The 19,009-nt window shown below is 39.9% G+C and overlaps 1 protein-coding gene across 4 annotated transcripts in view; it reads left to right on the forward strand.

Annotated features, from left to right (window-relative positions):
* The first annotated feature begins 4,229 nt into the window (after positions 1 to 4,229).
* LOC139138645 (uncharacterized) overlaps positions 4,230 to 19,009 on the forward strand; it is a 48,262-nt gene continuing 33,482 nt past the window's right edge. For all 4 annotated transcript variants that reach the window (XM_070707121.1, XM_070707119.1, XM_070707122.1 and 1 more), the window contains exon 1: positions 4,230 to 4,415. The gene's annotated coding sequence lies outside the window, so the exon portion shown is untranslated. The remainder of the gene's footprint in view (positions 4,416 to 19,009) is intronic.

Raw genomic sequence — 19,009 nt, forward strand, 5'->3', positions numbered from 1 at the left:
ATCTATGAGATCATCGCTGATTTTATATCTCTGATGAAATTGCATCCTTTGGCATGTTATGGACGGGCAAGCCATGCAGAAGTGGAAACCAATGCCTCGAAATCTCCCCATGGACACGATTGTTTGTCTTTCTAGTCGCGCAACTGAGATTTGGATGGAAATATACATTTTGATTAAGCAAATCGCCCGGCTAACTTTTCAAACTAACAATCTCTTCCGACAAACGCTTTGTGCGTCCCCGCTCAACTTAATATATCAGAAGGGGCACTGAGAACGAGTAAAGATGCCACGCAGTATTGGCTAACCTCAATATCCAGACATTTGGGCGTCTTAACGAGCCTGCGACAGAGAAAAATGGTCGCGCATTCATTGTATTGGCGGAGGGGTGTCAGGAAAAGTTCAATCGTTAAATTTTATTGTGTCACTACAAATGACCTCAATCATTACTCTGAAGTGATGGGCTACACATACACAAATATTAAGGTCTAGAAACATATCAATGGTATCACGTTCGCACTTGAAGGAAAATACATTTCCTTCAGCTCAGTACACTTTAATTACAGTATTTGACAACTTGACAAGTGTCATATTATTCAATATATTCGTCTCCGTGTGAACATTATGTACAGACAAGACTATATATATATATATATATATATATATATATATATATATATATATAGTCTACGAGATTTCTATATTTTAATTTTTATGTTTGTTCATCAATCTGTGACAAAAAATGCATTACTTAAAGGCCTGTGTCGACGTCAGATTGTCTTGCAAGGAAATTTACTCACTAAATTACAATTTCAATGGAAAACAAAGGCTATGACACCTCCATAATCCTCTTACAGACTAGAACAAACTTGATGCCGGGGATCAAGTCCCCGGCCTTTAACTCATGTCGCCCCGCCCTTGATATAGTTCCAAAGAAACACACTCAATGACACTGCTATCCGCTTATTTGAGCTTATATAGAAGAATATTATGAGAAGTATTGTCACACCATCCGTCAGCCGGGGTTGATTCTTAAAGGTGGTCAGAGTCACACACGTGTCGCGAAGGAACAACAGTGAGGCAAGAAGTAGTTTTGAAAACGTGGCGGCAGATTTGTTCGGAGGAAGGGAAGCTTGATGAAGTGCCTTTGACAGTGACTGCATATGCCGGGTTCTATTAATACACATTCATGCTTTGAAATTGTATTCATTGAGCAAGAATGCAAACCATTTCCATCCATTCCTCATTAACAAGTTCCTATTATGTTATTGATTCTTGATGTCATCGTTTGACGTCCATCAGACTAGAAAATCCGTCGTACATTTTTCATTAAACACCATGTCGAGAGAACGCATACTGTCCACCTACTGACCGAATGGGTCATGCGTTGTTATACCTAATAATTAAGCCGGCACTGCGTCTTTCAATTTGTCCATATAACCATGGTAACGCCGTGCTCAAGCAGATCTCGGAAGGCTGACATCTTTGTTTCTACTTTTTTATGATAATATTTGGTAATCTTTTTAACTATAGCCACCGCTCCAGGCCTACTTGCTGGTTACCTTATTTTCTTTTACAAACCAGATTGTTGTTAATGTGAAACTATAAATTTCTTTAACAGCAGAAATTAGTGTGAAATTGGTTTTTTTAATTTACCCTGTCTGCCATATTTTCTTAGCCGTCCTCCCTATTACCGTACACAGAACACCGCAACTGCGCATGCGCCGCAACGATAGTCCTCTGAAAGCGGATTGGACAAACTGCCGTTTCCGCCATTTCATTAGCATACGTCACAGGAAGCCTGAAGCGAAATCGTTCTGTCCTGGTTGGCATGTCACAGCAAATATCCTTCACGGGAAATGAACTTTCATCTTCAGCGGTCGCTATGTTTTAATCAGACAACGGCAGGAAATGCCGTCCATATCATCGCTCTCGTCAAGTTTATATCTGTTTTGACACAGGAGAGATGATATTTTGCAGTGGAAGTGAATCGTGCATTCACGTAGTTACGACTTTGTGACTATCAGTATCTTTATGCAGTTTTGTTATCAGTAAAGATATACATTAACACACATACAAATATATATATATATATATATATATATATATATATATATATATATATATATATATATATATTAAATTTCTAAACTTAAAGAATGTTATATATATATATATATATATATATATATATATATATATATATATATATATATATATATATATATATATATATATATATATTCTAACTGTAAACTGCACATGAGTGACACTGGACAGGGTTCCACATGTGGCGTCGACCGTAGAAGAAAACACTTTTGATATTAGTGACGTATGTTGGATCAAATTTTTGTCAACAGTTTGTGACATTAAATTTGCAGGCGCGGATGAATTTGTAAACAGCTAGTGTGTGCATGATGAAAACGCCAACAGACTGCAGTCCGGGAGTTTCCGAAGGGCGAAATAGGGGAGGGATCATGTATCCCATGGTACACTTCTTCCTATAGTTGAATGGTTTGAAGGCGCACCAGCCTCAATCTGACGGAACCATCCACTATCTTCAATCGACAATTGAAGCAACCACAAACTTTGTAGAATAGGATGTGACAATATCGCAAGTAGTCGTAGCTTTGTCATACGCCCCACGCCATGTTTTTGATTTGCCGATAAAGGCGGTTCTAAATGCGGCGATCAATAAGCTGCGGTTATCGCGACGATGAACAACCGGAATCCGATTTAACCGATTCAATGATTCGTCCTGACAGACCAAATCCGGCTCACGATTAAACATTATTGGAAAAGTTTGAGGAAAAAGTGACTGCATTTACAACGATCTAATTGGTTACTTCCTAGTGTGCGGCATTGTGGCGTTAAGTTGTGACACTCTTCAGGTTCCGCTGCTTTTCTCCCTTGCTTGTACTGCAAACAGAAACCCATGGTAGTCTATCAATTACAATTTCCCCGTCTATATACTTTCATAGTTGCACGTTCCAAATCACTGTAAGTCATCTATCACTTGCAAATCAACGCATATTGCTCTACCTTCTCTTGAAAATTCGTGTTATGTCCACAAAGCTATGCTCTCACCATGACCATTGAAGTTCAGGGTCTTTCTTTGGCTGACATTCAATAGCGGTGTAGTTTTGCTCAAACAATTTTAATCAACTACAAAGAGCAGTACAGTACATTAAGTTTTTAAAAAATCTAACGTAAGGTTTCTGGGGGCTTGATATAACCTATATTACTTCAGCCTAGAAGAGCCAGTAACTGTAACGTTTATGGGGGGTTTTCATCATTTCTGTTTGCTCATGATGAAAGAATGTCGCAAAACCTACTATGTAGCTTGTCGACACAGCGTCAACATGTGTGAAAGGCACTGTTATTGTTCACATTCGGATTATATTCCGGACTAATATTCTCTTTTCTATAACGACGATGTGGTCTACACATGTAAAGGCTGAGTTGACATTAGGGGTAGCACAAGAAACTACACTTGGCATTTATTACCCTATTAGTGAAAAACTAACGTCGAAAGTTACAGCTTCTGGCCTGTTAAATAAGCTTTCGATAAACGGTTATGTCAACAGAGGCTACACTTCTAAGTGTGATGCTGGAGTCAAAAATAGGCCCTCATATCTCAACATCTACATCCACAGTGAACTTGACTTCTGTGGCGTGGTCCCTGTCTCGTTCTTTCATTGAGTGTCGACGTCATTCATTTGACACAACACAGACAGCGCCGAGATTTGTACAGATACGCCTACTTGAGAAAAAAAAATATTACAAACCTTGACTTCAGTTAAACCTCTAACATCGCCATTGTAAAATGTGGACTAACACTAGTACTCAGCACATTCAATTTGATGCATCACATGAATCTAATACAACGTACAAAATACGTACAGTTGAACCGAGGTCATTCCAAGAGTTTTGACAGGCCAGACGTTTAATTATGACTAAATTGAGAGGTGAAGCATAATTTCCAGAGATTCAGGCATATTGCGATTCTTGTCTTATTCTGTCGAAATCACGACTTTGCCGAACTTCCGGTCACTAGAACCACCAGTGACACCAGCATTGACGTCATAACGCCATGGCGTCAGTGTCTTCAGTTGAGGAAAATCGAACGCAGGCGTCTGATTGGCCGCACACTGTGGTGTGGGCGTGACAGCTCTGGCCAATGAGAAAGTGAGGAGCTAAAATCGTAACCGTTTTTTAGTGAAGTACACGTCGCCAGTTCGGCATTCAGGCAAGGACGGCTCCAAGAGAACATTGACGGGTAAGAAGTGTTATCTCTCTCCATGCTGAACAAGTACTACGACTGAGAAGAAGAGAAAGCGTCTAAAAAAGCAAGTACTTTCTACCCGTTCGCTTACTCGGCAGGCAGCCCCGTGAACCAACGTTCCAGCTTTTATAACGTAAGCGCAGTCCGATTTTCTTCTCATATCGTTACTTTATACATGTTTAATTGGATTCGGGTATTGTGGGGTTATACTCCTTTGTTTATGAAATAGCACCCTCATTTTCATGAAACTGACATTCTACATACTTCGCGCTCTTTGTGAGTCGCGACTAGTCCTACTATACGTCAAATTGAACGCACAACTTGAAAACACTCAACATGCTCGGCCTGAGAAAGACGAAAAGGGTTTCGCTTCGAAAACGATGATTTAGAAGTCGTGAAGACCACGCTGTAGTAAAAGAATACCCTCGCGGCCAAGCACACCATTTCATATATCAATATTTATTTTCATAAAGCCTTTAGTTATTCATGAGATTTTCCCCTATATCTTATTTGTCATGACCCACGTGAATCGTGGGTTGCCACGATATCTCACGGGACTCACGAGAACGCGAATTGCTTTCGACACTGCAAGTATAGCCCTCCTAATCTGGATGTTAACTTGCCAAAGGTGTGCTGGATCAACTTCACGCCGGAAAGGTCAGATAGCAATCTTGGTATTCTACAAGGGGAAATCGATCCTCGTTTATGAGTGCGATAGCTTGTTATCTCATAACCAACATAAGAGACATAAAAAGCGGGCAGTTGTGGTATCGCGTTACATAAAAGAGATGAAAGATCACCCTTATAAGCTTATATATATACACGGTGCTTATCTCAAAAAATTCCCAGCGACAAAGAAATGACATACCAATATACTCTGACTGATCTTCGCTTGTCGATATCATTTACCACGGTGGATCATTTATCAGACAGAAAGAGAGTGACACGGATCAAAAATACATCACAAAAGTTTTGGTAGATCAGATTTACGCTTTTTTGCAACTCCATATATGCACATCTGGAATATCTTTGTGTCGGGATTGGAACTCTTCGACGGTAAAATCTGGAATCTGACAGGGAATATTGGCACAGGAAATTTATTTCGTTGACAGTTCTTGGCGTGAAGCCCGGCGTGCTCATAAATATGACTTTGAAAGTGTCATTTCACCTAAATCATAGCTCTGACCATTAATAAAGAAAAATTATTTCGTTTAGTCATGAAAATCATCGCTTTTTGAGGAATTAGTTTGAGGAAGGCTTGAAAAACATACGAAGAATAAGTCAACGTTACGTTGTTGTGAGATCATAGGCGAATGTAAATGCGATTTTACTTCTGTAGAATTAATCCTAAAACGCAAATATCGTTTGCGAAAGCGACTACAAAACTTGCAGGAAATGTACATTAAATGTGAATACGATCGATTACATGCTGGATTGATGAGTTTGACCCAGTCGATTTGCTTTTCATATTTTGTCTCGACGGGAACCTTACTCATCAAAAGGGGAGCTACTTTGAATTTCTGCTTTCCTTACCCAGTTACAATTTTACTATCGTCACCATAGATGAATTCAAAGGTGTCGCAGAGACGTTCCATGCGACAATTGTGACAAATCACCCGTGTGCAGTAAAGCGCACCATTTTTATCGCTGAAGTGACTTTTCGCCGCGTTAGAGCGTAGGGTATTAGATTAGATTTTTCGCTGCAGCAGCGATTAACGGCAGGCTGGTGTTAATCTGGCGCACAGAGGAGAATGCTGATACGCGAATACGCCGTAAACATTGTCAGCCTTCTGACCAAGTAAAAAGATGGAAACGTTATTGAAACCCTTTGAGCGCCAAAATCTATTGTTGTCCTCTTTACAAAATATACCACAGTCAATTTTTTTCTGATTTTTGCCAAAAGTTTGGTACAAAAACCGTAGCCGATGAAATGTGATATCCATTCGGTCCAAAATAATGAGCAAAACTTACAGAAAATTCACAAAAATTGGTAAAATGTTGTATTAAAATTTTGGTGGGAAAACATTACAGCAGTCAAAAGATTGAAACACCAGGAGTTCGTCACTGACTCCAAAAATACCGACCATCCCGGACATTTGCTAAACATACTTGTAAAGGCATGATTTTGCGAGATTTTGAGACTAGACTCAGTACCTCTGAGGGAATTTGTGTTTGTACGTTTTGAGGCTTGGTGAATCGCATGTGAAAGTGAACTACCCCTTTTATTAGGGAACAATCAAAGGAACAAAGGAGTGCAGCTTGTACTCTGGCATCAGGTGTGCTCCCAGCGATGGAAAGAAAGCACGATACACGTGCAAAACATCACCACAAAAGTGTGCATTGTCTTGTCCAGCCTAATGGGCTGTTGACGAACGTAGATGTCAATTGTCGAGCGCGCATATTGATGCTGGTTCGAGAACGAGTACGCTCGGTGCATCTCTTTGACCAGTCGCCGTACTTTCCGAGTTCGCCATTTTTTTAACCATCAAACCAACGATTTGAAAATAGCCAATAGTGCTTGGTGCTGCAGCTTCTACCGGCGCACAAAGCGAAACTTGACTTATTAAGTTTCTGCAGCGACTCTGCCACTCTTTAACCTACTACATGTGTAGTAAAGCTAAGCCCGTCTAGAAATCCGACCAAATACTTCTATTGATCAATTATGTAGACTTTTTTATCTGATTCATGTATCAAGAACCTACCTGACATCCTTGAAACACCTTATTTCGACAGTAATAACTTTCATTACGCCGATGTCATGTACACGAATATTGTTGGCCTGACCATCAGCATTGCTTGATCTCCAACGTCAGTAATATTCCTAAAAATACGTCTTTTTTTGAAAATACGGGACGTGTACACAAGTGTTCGGATCTTAGATTCTACTGGACAGGATCTCCTTTGAAGGACATCATGGAATGAAGGCATAATTAAAGGGATTTGGCCATCCAGTTATGTACAGTGACCATAAGGTTGAATTTACCAAAACCAAATTGTGAATTTTAGGAATACGGCTACTGTGAACATAGTGTTCATTATATTTTACAACAAAATATACAGGTTTGTGACTTGCAGATTAAACGATAATAGATGGCAGGAGCTGAATGAATGGTTCAAGGTTTTGCCCTACCCATCGGGCCAATCTTTGGAGAAATTCTTAGTTGTGATTTGTCAGCCCGTGAAAAAACTGTTGCGTACGAACATTTTGTCTGCTCCGTATGATGAATGCCATTTCAAACCTTATCGTTTTCCAACAGTTTTCATAAAAGTCGCGAATGATAAAACTCGGATCCGTGAGATCGCTCGGATGTGTCTGATAAAACACCAACTTCACGCAGTGGCACTTGATCCACCTGCAGGGCGCCGATTGGCCTTTGACCCGTCACGGCAGTCGACGCCGCCACTAGTTCTGGGTCCTCTGGCTGCGAGTCGCGGCATACAGCCAGTGTATACGGAATGCACCCGTTGAAAAACTGATAATTCAACGGTATTATTGTTGGAAGCCTCCTTTGAAATGGTTGGAAATCTTTCTTAGCTTTATCGTTCTCTCGTAAAGGGTTATTTATTGAGCGTGAAGTCAAAAAAATGAGCCGTGGAGACAGGAAGACACGTGATTTTAATCACTAATTTCACAGCGTCACAGCCAGCCCCATTAGCGTGAAAGGGCGTCGCGGAGATAGTTCAATGGCGAGATTTTAACTTCACAAGGTGTCGGGAAGTGAACAAGATAGGTATTCAAGCCCAGTGTTAGTCGCTATACTACGGACACCTTCTGCTTCCGCGGCTGATTGTCCAAGTAGCGTCCAGGTGTGCATCGATATCACACCAACACACTAGCAGTGAATAAACTAAACGTTCAAATTGAGACACGTTTTCATAAAAGGCTTAAACGCGGTTGTAGAAGTCTGCATCTCTCACACAAAGGAGTGTTCACCGAGTTTCCCCCGTCAACTGATTTCATGGAAATCACAGGGAAAACAATAAGTTAGCATCTTCAGTCTTTTACAGAGCGAATCAGCACAAGCTTAATGCGTTCAGACGGTTTGCTATCACATGTCTGACATATCTTCCTCTACAAGCCACTTTCAGTGCAAATCGCTGTCATATTTTATCGCTGCAGATCTGTGCGAGCCCGTTATGCATAAATTGACTCGTAAAATTAATCTATACACAATACGTCCCTTGGTAATCGAATGAGAGTAAAAAGGGAATAAAATTTGAAACCGTCTCCAAGTAATTTGTATGATGTAATCTGAATACGTGCCACACAGAGCATCTCAATCACTCTTTTATTTATTGTAGGAAAAGAAAATATCTCATGCCACGGTAAAAATAACAACTATTTCGTGAAGAGAAATCGACTTTGCAGTAGTCTCTTCATATGATTGTCTGATAGTTAATAAAAAACGCACCAACTTGGATACAATGAATAAGAGATAATACTTTATACTAAACGATGCCTATATATATATATATATTATATATATATATATATATATATATATATATATATATATATATATATATATATATATATATATATATATGCGTGAGTATGTATGTATGTATGTATGTATGTATGTATGTATGTATGTATGTATGTATGTATGTATGTATGTATGTATGTATGTATGTATGTATGTATGTATGTATGTATGGATGGATAGATGGATGGATGGATGGATGGATGGATGGATGGATGGGTGGATGAACGGATTGATGCATAGATAGGTATGTATAAGTAAGTATATACTCATTGCATGTATATATATATTACCTTTTGCACTCCTCTTTTGGTTTTGATACCACAAGAGCGTCATGTTTTTAGAATTCGGGAGAGGAACTTAATAAACTTCCTACTGAGGCCCATCAAGCTGGACAAGCAGTCTTTGGAAACGTTTCGTTTTATTTCTCACATTTCAGTACTTGAATTGCCGTTGTTTTCATTGTATCGTACTTGTTCGCCAACTCGTGTTTGGTAATCTTGAAATTCTCAGTGCTACGTGGATCAAGTTGTTTGTGTACTTTTTGTTTTACATGTCCAGATTTCAACTATATATAAGTAAACAATACTTCAAGTGATATCGGCTATCGCACAAAAGAACGAAACGAAATCTTAAGTGTGGACCTAAATCAGTGCATAGTCAACAATTACTTCGCATCTGAAAATACCCGAATCGTTTCGATTGCCTAGCTTTCAACATACCCTTTGAAAGAAAATCTGCTGATTGCTGTCAAGGTGGCTCGATGATATTCATCTTATTCGTCTGTAATATGTTTAACACCACATTGTGTAAATCTCACCATATGGCGAATACTTCACTTTACAGCGATATTTTGGAAAGCTTTAACGTATACAGCGTATTGGGATTCAAACGGCACGAGGGTGCATTTCTTAGATTTGTAATATGCCCGTGCTGTAGTTTTAAGGCGGTCCGAGATATTTCGTCGACAATTTGGACAGTTTTTGCCAGAGCGACTTCTTAGGACGTCTTTGAAGATGGAAGCCTATTGAATGTAGAATGCACCTCGGGGACTGACATTTGGACTCTCAAACTTTACAATACTTTTGATTCTATACCACTTATGGGGGCTCATTTTTCAGCTCATTGAGTAAGTAAACTTTTCACCGGCTTGTTTTCGCGAAAACCGAAATTTTGTTTTTTCCATAGAGTTAACACAGGGATGGCGACTATTTAGAATTTCAAGTTTCGGTACATGTTAAGTGATTTTTTTTCTATAGTATCGACATTTGCGCGATGACCTCTGTTTTATTCTTGATTTTGAAAGAGAATGGTTGCTTAGTTTGCTTCAGGAAAGTTTGGGCAAAAATTGTAGGTCTTTCATTTTCGAGGAGCGAACAACCTGAAAGTTTAACCTGTTCACCTCCAATTCCCTGTATAAAGGTCCACACTTACCGTTGATAACAATGGGTTTGGACCAAACCATGGTGGTGAAAGGGTTAAATTTTAAATCTTTAAGGTTTTACAGTCGTTTTTTCTGTCATTTAAATTTATAGTTTTCATCACCAAAGCCTCTTCACCTACCGATGTTTACTTTACTTCATTTCCTGTTGAATATAGTGTGATGTCAAGAGAATATTTGAACTATTAAAGAAAGCAACCGTTTTACTGATACCTGCATAAGAGGAGGTTTAACATTTTGAAACAACATATTTAAAATGTTTAAAGCGTGGTCTTTAAAAAGGGCTGTGTATAGTTGAGTACAAGAATGGCATACTGTCTCATACTTTGCGGTTTCTTGTTTCGTCTATTTGCGAGCAATATTGTTAATGTACGTGTTTTCGTGTCTGTGTGTTGGCTACTGATTCAGTTAACACATCTGGGTTAGTTGCTGACTGAAAGGGCGATCTACCCGAATCATTGATAGATTGTCTAGCTCAGATTGTAAAAACTGTAAATTGCAACATGTCCGGGTCCTTACAGTAGATCGATCCGTTGCCCTCTGCCATACGCATTTAACCAACCTTCCCACAGCTTTGCCTGACCGGCGAATCAGCTTTCAGGCGGGGGCATATCATGCCAAATGAAAAGTTGTTAAGAAAGAGAACACGAAAAGTCTGTCAAAAGGATTTAAAGATTATATGCCAGATATAATTGAGATCAGTCCTCTTCCTCCAGTGGTAGGCGTAACAAAGTAAGTGGAAGTAAAGAGAGCAAATTCATGCATTGCACCAGGTGTTCGTAAAGGTCTAATGGATGGATTCTGTTTCTCTATATGATCCTTCGGCGGTCTTACGTCTGAAAGATTCGCTAAAGTAGAAAAGCAACGAGATTTTTAAAGCAGTTGTAGACGTGAAGGTTACAGGTCAAATGCCACATAGATATTACCATGATAACCGGTGTCCAAGCATTCAACTCCCTCTCGCAGTAACGGGTCAAAGTCGCTTTAGGAACGCGGTCTTCAAAATCGATGTACAATGTGTAGGCAATTGGTTGTCAACACTGAATTATGTATTTGACGATATATTTCTTCAACCTACAAGTATCCTGACGAAATCGAGGCCATTATTTCATTGAGGAGTGGAACAGCTTCTGGTTAGGAAAATAACAAAACTTACCACGAGTCTTAATAAGCGCTTTGCACGACTGGATTTTACAAAGATTTGACGTGGCACAATGGAAAGCCTTCATCCATTATTCACCGTGTAATCCCAACACACGATAAACATGATGGGTTGCTTCGCATAGCTCATTACGTGTTCACCCATAACAATGCCCATAAAAGGAATTAGCGGTCTCATAAATTACGAAAAAATGGAATTTCGTGAAACAAAAGTTCACTTGGAAAATTACTTTCCTCTGGATTGTGCCCGAGAAGTCACTTTCACTGAAACGCCCCCTTTGCCCGACATTCGAGAAGTTAGTTTTATCTTTCAAGTAGATTTTGCCTCGGGATCTTGTTTACCCAAAAGGTACAGAACGCTTCCGCTGTGTATTAATATTCCCTTGTTTGTGTTCATTTATCACTTAACAAATACATGAACAGGAAACGGGTAATTGGAAAGAAATTTTCAATCTGGAGAATAACTTTCAAAACAATCTAGGCGGGTTCAAATTTTGCTCGAGTTGCTCGAGCTTATCCAGGTTTACGCAGTGTTTTGGTGATCAAAATCAACATGATTTTAACGAATTCCCTGAATACCCTAAAGTCATCGATATCTGTACCCAATTTACCGTTCTACACATTTGTTGGGTCCAGAAACTGAAACAAAATTACATTTTGACGTTTGACACAGTGTCCAACAATTTCAGTATTGAATTACAAGTCTATAACACTGATAATTATAGTTATTATACAGTAGGATCAGGCACAAAGTTAAATGGTTTAAAAAATATTCATCTACCTAACTTTCAGTTTAGCACGTTTATCTTGTTAGAGTTTTTTACGTAGGAGGACTTTCGTCGAGTTAATCATCAATTATGAAAGAGAAACTCAAACAAGACTTGATGACGATGTTGACATCAATTCCTGGAGAATGACGTCACCGTTAAATAATGGCTGTTTATATGTTATGTACTTGAAATTGTCAATGAAGGTTGCCATTTGCTTTTGCTTCCTTGCTTGTTTGTTGTTGTTGTTTTTATTGTTGTTGTTGATTTGTGTATATAAAATTTTATGAGACACAGTGCTGGGTCTAGCATATTTCATGAAATAGTATTCTGTGTTCTGGAATTAACTTATACGTGTAGACCGTAGTCCGTTCAAGAATCGGACATCCACCATCGGTATCCCGAGGCGAAATCCAGAGACGTCTTTTGGTTTAATATCCATTATTTTTTACCCACGCAAAATCATTACTTGAGCTCTCCAAACTAATACCTGGATGAATTATCGGCTAAACACGGTGTGTTTTGATTAGATGACTACTCTAACAACTGTCAAACTTTTCCTCTAGGCAGGACCTGCATTTGTTGTTAGCACGGGAAGCAACATATCGGAAATTAACTCGGCATAACAGACCCGTCTCTGGCTCGAGGCACTGTGTGTCTGAGAGAGAAAGCAAGCGGGGGAATTGCAAGCAATTCACCTGCGCGTTGACTTAAGTGGTAACCATTAAACAGGATTCGCTGAGCCAAGTTGATTTTAATTCCATGGCAGAAGACACTACTACCCATGACGTGCAGAGTCGTAAACATACGGCACTTAAACACGTTGAGGATTGACTGAGTTAAGTTCAAAACGTTATCGAGTGATTGGTTTCGCCGCATTCAGTACGTGGGTATTCCATTTTGTATTCACGAAAGTAAATAAACGTAAACGAAGTGGCAACAAGTCTCTTTTGGAGAAAACCAAAATTCTCTATGTTTAGAACGGCTATTCTTAGATGTTGAAATTTTTTTAAGCTATCATCTAACAGGCGAACCCCCCTTAAAGGATAAGGTACCCAATGCCCATCAACATCCTTCGATAGTGAGTCCGTTACGGTGGACTCGCCCGGGTCTCGAACTCCCCATTCTCAGATATTGAGACCAAAAACCCAACCATTGCCCCTCCCTGATGATGGATTGAAAAGGAGTTACCTATTATAATAACATCACTCGAAAAATTATAAATTCTATAGAAAACTATGATTTTCCTTGAAATACGACGTCTTTTGTGTTTGTAAACCCTCCTACCATGGTTTGATGATGTCAACAGAAAATCAGATGCCAAAATACTGAAAACGAATCGAGAATGTATTGAGGGAAACACACATTGTCTTTTGAAATCTTTTCCGAAATAAATTCACCGCTGAAACAGTGTTGATGCACGGCCGATCTTGTTGTGTGCAGTACTAACAAGTTAATGGGGGTTTCGCCTCCTGCAATGGCCACGTTCGACGACTGTTTGTCAGCGATATTTGAAAATCACACTCGTCGAAGGAAATCACGAAATAATTATTCCCGCGGGTCATAAAGGCAGATTCGATCGACACCTTGCACTGTAAGTCTTTGCAGACAATGACTCTGTTCATCTCCAAGTATGAGGATGGCTTGCTTCAACTTAATAGGAGCGACACGGGATCTGTTAATTCCCCCGAACTGAGGCTAATCAGCGGTCTCGCCATACACGCCTTATGACAGCTCTTCCGTCGCAGCCCATAAAACAACCTACATGTCGATGGTATTGAAATGAGATATGAGAGAGAGAGAGAGAGAGAGAGAGAGAGAGAGAGAGAGAGAGAGAGAGAGAGAGAGAGAGAGAGAGAGAGAGAGAGAGAGAGAGAGAGAGGCAGGCAGACAGAGACAGAGAGGGGAGACAGACTGACACACAGACGGAGGGAGGGAGGGAGGGAGGGAGAGACAGAGACAGAGAGAGACAAAGAGTGTGTGTATGTGTGTGTGTTTTGAATCAGAATTCTTGATTGACCCTCACTTAATTTTGCAGTTATTGGCAGTTCCAAAACCGTCAGGGGAATTTCTATTTTATGTGAACATATGCACATTTTTGAATTCAGTTTACTTTAAACTGTTAGAGCGCAATAGTTGGACCGAATCCATACCACCCAATAAACATTTGAAAAAGAACCTCTAAATACTATCCACCCTCTCGTTCTCGATAATCATGTTTCAGTTTGCTGTTGTGTCATTCACCGATACTTCTTCCATTTCCTTGAAGAAAGATAATCGTGTCCTTGTCCACGATGTTTGTCTTATGCATGGTTATACACATCCTTACTGACTGCTCACTAGTTAAAAAATCCATCGAATCAGCAGCTAAATTCGCATTCTCTTCTCAATCAATCTTCACTCTTCGAGCATTCAAACGTCGAAGGCATTGAAAATGAACCACACGCCGCGATGCCTGCCTTCAACGTGTGAACGTCATGAACACGACACCAATTAAAGGCAGTGGGTTATTTAAAGTGTCTAATGGCCATGTTCACCGCTAATTTAACCGTAGACCTTCCTATACTCGCCGGGGCAATCGAAGACTCGTAAACGACTCTGAGTCAGCTGTACTGAAAAAAAGGGTAATTATATCAATGGAATCAGCGGGACTGACTGACTAACAAGAACTTAACTCAGATGTTGATTGATTTTTCTACTTTAAAGTATCTCTACTTGTTTTCAAGATATCGTGTACGTTTATCAAAAACGTCTTCCGGAATCGGTTGGAAAATCAGGCGTCATCGCAAAGATCTAGCAAAACCCCCGTCATGGTGTATAAGAAGATTTCATGGCAGATTACCTCCCCATAAAATTTTCATGCTTTCACGATTCCGCCAATGTCTTTTTTTTTCGAAGCGTGTTTTCCACTTCGTTTGGTTACGTGAAGCAATCGGCGGTAGCGTCTGTGTTGGTGAACATGTCTGAATATGGTATATTTTGGGTTGTAAGTGAAACTACAAATAATAATAGGAAAAGGATAAGCATGTAATATTTGAATAGTGTTATCACAGTGCCTAAGTATTGGTCTGCGTTGTAATTTTGTCATTTATATGAGTAAGAGAGGGGCAGCCTAAAATGGAATCATAAGACACGACAACTGGGGAGAGAGAGAGAGAGAGAGAGAGAGAGAGAGAGAGAGAGAGAGAGAGAGAGAGAGAGAGAGAGAGAGAGAGAGAGAGAGAGAGAGAGAGAGAGAGAGAGAGAGAGAGAGACAGAGACAGAGACAGAGACAGAGAGACAGAGACAGAGAGAGACAGAGAGAGACACAGAGACAGAGACACAGAGACAGAGAGAGAGACAGAGAGAGAGACAGAGACAGAGACACAGAGACAGAGAGAGAGACAGAGAGAGAGACAGAGACAGAGACACAGAGACAGAGAGAGAGACAGAGAGAGAGAGAGAGAGAGACAGAGAGAGAGAGACAGAGACAGAGAGACAGAGACAGAGAGAGACAGAGAGAGACAGAGAGAGACAGAGAGACAGAGACAGAGACAGAGACAGAGAGACAGAGAGAGAGAGACAGAAAGAGACAAACGGACAGACAGATGGAGTCAGGGACAGATATACAGATAAACATAAAGGTAAAGTAGACACAAAGAGGCTCAGATGGACATATCATCAGAAACAAAGATATAGAGCATACAGAGAGGTACGGACGACAGACAGACAGGCAGACAGACAGACAGACAGACAGACAGACAGACAGACAGACAGACAGACAGACAGACATGCACTTAAAGAGAGGTTGTATCCAAGATTAGTGAGACTCACAATACTGAAAATAACTCTTGATTCATTCAGTAAAGGATTTTTTATAGCCAACATGGCAAAACGCCAGGACTAATCAAACTTGAGGTAAGCTAACCACGTGTTAACTCTTCGCTGCTGAAAATCTTTGATCTCAATTCCCCTTTTATGTTAAGCCTTCCGTCATGCCTGGCTTTACCTATTTCAGACGAAGTGGATACATTTTGAAAGGTAAATTAGATTTTGATTAAGGACATTAAGTGAGTCCCATTGCCATTTCCTTACTCATTCATATCTATTATTTGCAAATGGTTCATAGTTCACAAGGACTTAACGATAATCTAGACAAGAGTCTGATACGTTAATACACCAACGTCACAATCGGTGCGGCAACACCTGGGCCAACAATATATGACGAATAAACGAAGCCAGGCTTATGTAGAAATCGAACAGGGGGGGGGGGCGAACTCAAAATAATTTTCTAAAGTGTGTTACTTTTATGATAATGGTTCCAAAGATTTAAGAAATGTATGCGCCTGTATAATGGAAATTTCTTACGTTGGTTTTTACACGAAATATCCTTATTGCATCGTTTGATCTTGTTCGAAGGGAGCGATTTGATTCTGAAAAGCTCCCGTCTCACTTGCAATCTGAGCATTTCGTACGATCGTGGTTCAAACCATCTTTCACATAATTATCAAATAAGTTTTGTTTTTGTATTTTGAACTGCCTTTCCATTGAAACCCATCCCCTACAGGATGTTAAACTGAATTTGGACATGACATCGAGGCAGTCACTGCAGTTGATTCCGTTTGTGACGTCCGTGATTGTACGATATTTCTTGTTTGCTGTTACGACTTTGATCCTGAAAACGATGCTATCCGTATATTTTGTAAGGAAAAAAGGACACTATCGCTAAAAGGTCACCTTATATCTAATCGGATTTGGTGTAAAACTTTAATGAAAGTGTGATTTCGTTTCTCAATATTTGCTATGTCAGGTTCGAATCCACCCGTCAGAAAAGATTTCATTGAAAATGTTCTTGTACACAGTCGTGCAAATTCAGAGCGACTACAGCTCTTACGATATCTTATCGGAATATTCTACAGACATCATTTAATTTTTAAAAAATTATTAATCTACCGATGGTTTCCAAACATAAATTAAACAAAGACTTAAATTTACGAATCATGTTGTCCGGTCGAAGCGCACAGGACAGAGGCAACATTAAATATCGGGATCATTTATTACTTTTAAAAAACTTGTCTCTGAGCCGCGTATCACAACGTTCAAACCATGACGATTTGAATGTGAATCGGATAAAAAAACCGTCGGCAGGGAATGTGGCAACACCTCTTAAGACGGAAGGGTAGATCATAAGGACGTTTTTAAAGTGTCAATATGTGATTTGAGTAAGGCATTACCAGGAATGCCAAACAGCCACAGAGCTGATCACGTGATAAAGACAACCTGACAAGCGAAAATCCGCCAGGGCGTCATCTACTTACACGTGTGGATAACTTGTAGACCTTATCTATGACAATCTTAACTGAGTTCGGCAAACAATGCCAAAGAGGCAGAAGTCCTTCACGCCACACGTCAAATTTGCTTACTTCAGAGCGGTCATGTGGACAGCACTTCAGAGATTACTCAGCGAGTTGAAGAGCAGGAGCGTGAAAAGACGAGATAAGGCAGAACATTTCTCGGGTGATAGTGTCAAACTGGCGATGTTCCGAGTCTCCACCTGGCAGATATTGTTCTCGCTGAATTAGACCTTGGCTCGTACACACGAGAAGCTTTGACGGGTGACGTCACTGGAAGTTTTAAGATGGATTCGACAATTTTAGATAAAGATGAACTCGCTGAAACAATTAGCATAGATAGGCAGACGACGGAGATGCATCAGCCCGAACACAATCACACACAGTGACACATATCATCGGCATGTTTATACGTTCGTGTGTATGTATATGAGAGTACATGCCTGCATGAATGCAAATTTACATGCAAATAATACACCTGCTTAAGTCATTTATGTACATGTACCAACCTACATGACTACTAACCTTCCTAGGGACGGTATGTGATAATGCATGCATACATGCATACATGCATACATACATACATACATACATACATACATACATACATACATACATACATACATACATACATACATACATACATACATAAACTCGTACTCTACCATGAAGACTGTGGATCGTTGGATTTTTTATCGTGTTATTGGTCCTATGTTTATTTGAAGACGGTTATAATGATCAACAATCAATCTTTATTACAACTGAAGTAACACAAACGAGTAATAACGGTCGAAGAAATAAAGTTTCAAGGAGGGCTGAAGTGGGATGTATTAAACTTATCGTTTTTCATTTGTTAATCCCGCTTAAATGATGACCAGTGCATAGCATCCTGAGCGTGAGATTCAGGCTAAGCGTTGAAAGAATCACATTGGAGGTCGTTTCGGAATCGATCCAGACTTTGTCTAATCTAATAAAGGCGAGCGTTACACCATAGTACTACTAATACTATCGTATTACCGCTCAGATTGAAGAGAAACGGGGAGACTCACTTAAAATGGCAAGCAATTTTCTTCACATCACATTCTATAGAACTCTGTACCACCATCTGTCCACGGCGAAGGGACCTCGCATGTACTCGAGATCACATTTGATTCAGCATGATGTGTACACTCGGATACAGCTTTAAGAATCAGAGAAATCTCGTCTGTGTGGAGAGAGAGAGAGAGAGAGAGAGAGAGAGAGAGAGAGAGAGAGAGAGAGAGAGAGAGAGAGAGAGAGAGAGAGAGAGAGAGAGAGGAGTAAATCCGTTATTTCGATAGTGTAGTTTCGGATTTGTTTACTAGAAACTAATGATGATTCTTTTCTAGTGAAGAGGGCAATTTCATGAAAGTTCCGACTGATTTTGTGAATAGCCATGTAGAATAGGAAGGGGAAAACGGGAAAACAGTTACAGCCGTATTGCAAAAAATGGGAAAGTAACTTGATTGAGTGGATGGTTATCGTTTCGCTTCTGGCAGAGAATAACAGCCTAAATCGGGTATTGC

This window comes from Ptychodera flava, chromosome 8 (genome assembly GCF_041260155.1).
Source record: "Ptychodera flava strain L36383 chromosome 8, AS_Pfla_20210202, whole genome shotgun sequence".
NCBI lineage: Eukaryota > Metazoa > Hemichordata > Enteropneusta > Ptychoderidae > Ptychodera > Ptychodera flava.